This window comes from Micropterus dolomieu, linkage group LG01 (genome assembly GCF_021292245.1).
Source record: "Micropterus dolomieu isolate WLL.071019.BEF.003 ecotype Adirondacks linkage group LG01, ASM2129224v1, whole genome shotgun sequence".
NCBI lineage: Eukaryota > Metazoa > Chordata > Actinopteri > Centrarchiformes > Centrarchidae > Micropterus > Micropterus dolomieu.
In genome coordinates, this window is record NC_060150.1 from 13897870 (window position 1) to 13898877 (window position 1008).

The 1008-nt window shown below is 41.2% G+C and overlaps 1 long non-coding RNA gene across 1 annotated transcript in view; it reads left to right on the forward strand.

Moving 5' to 3' along the window:
• The window catches only part of LOC123981453, a 769-nt gene extending 166 nt beyond the window's left edge, over window positions 1-603 (forward strand). Inside the window, exons 2-5 of the long non-coding RNA XR_006827771.1 lie at window positions 30-98; window positions 198-266; window positions 367-435; window positions 535-603. This is a non-coding gene — a long non-coding RNA (uncharacterized LOC123981453). The remainder of the gene's footprint in view (window positions 1-29; window positions 99-197; window positions 267-366; window positions 436-534) is intronic.
• Window positions 604-1008: the final 405 nt, after the last annotated feature.

The following is a 1008-nucleotide window of genomic DNA, read 5'->3' on the forward strand; positions in this document are numbered from 1 at the left end:
TTTAAAACGTTTTGTTGTTTTTTTTCCAGCAACCCAGTGGACACGCTGTAGTAGACAGTGATGGCGAAGAGGGGACGTCAAACAATGAACCTGAAAGAGTAGGTTCGCTGTCTATTTCATGTCTATTGTTATTATAAAGATTAAGATTACGCTTGACTGTGAACTATTATCTAACCATTGTCTCTCCTCTTACACAGCAGTCTCTTGATGAGCACACGGACAGAGACAGTGATGGCACGGACACAAGTGTGGACTCTGACTTTGAGGTGAGTTTGCGATCTTCTAACATAAGACTTGAGGTGTGCTTATGAAGCCAAATCCTGAATTATCTATATACATTTTTTTGTTTGTTTGTCGTTTTCCCAGCAACCCAGTGGACACGCTGTAGTAGACAGTGATGGCGAAGAGGGGACGTCAAACAATGAACCTGAAAGAGTAGGTTCGCTGTCTATTTCATGTCTATTGTTATTATAAAGATTAAGATTACGCTTGACTGAGAACTATTATCTAACCATTGTCTCTCCTCTTACACAGCAGTCCCTTGATGAGCACACGGACAGAGACAGTGATGGCACGGAAGCAGGCTTGGACTCTGACTTTGAGGTGAGTTTGCATGGTGTGTTGGACATCAAAAGCCCTGTAAACCAATCAAACATGTTCACCGGGACCTCTCTGAACCAAGGTTAGAAAACATGAGTAGTATTTGTGCTACAGGGTTGCCGCCGGGTATTAACAATCTTAAATTTCATCATCAAAATTTAAGGCCTTAAAAAGACTTTGTGTGTGTTCTAGGTCTTAAATAATTATAAACAGGTCTTAATTTTCCAACGTAGCCTCTAGTGCTAACTGAAATGCTCCCGCAGCACTCAAGAATGTTTTTTCCTCCTGTAGTTCTTTCTTTCGCTAGTCCAAATATAATTCGCTGTATTACGACTACAAAGACCAACATGCAGCTGTCATGTTATTGCCGCGAGTCTCTTTCGGATTGTACCACAGATATAAAACGGA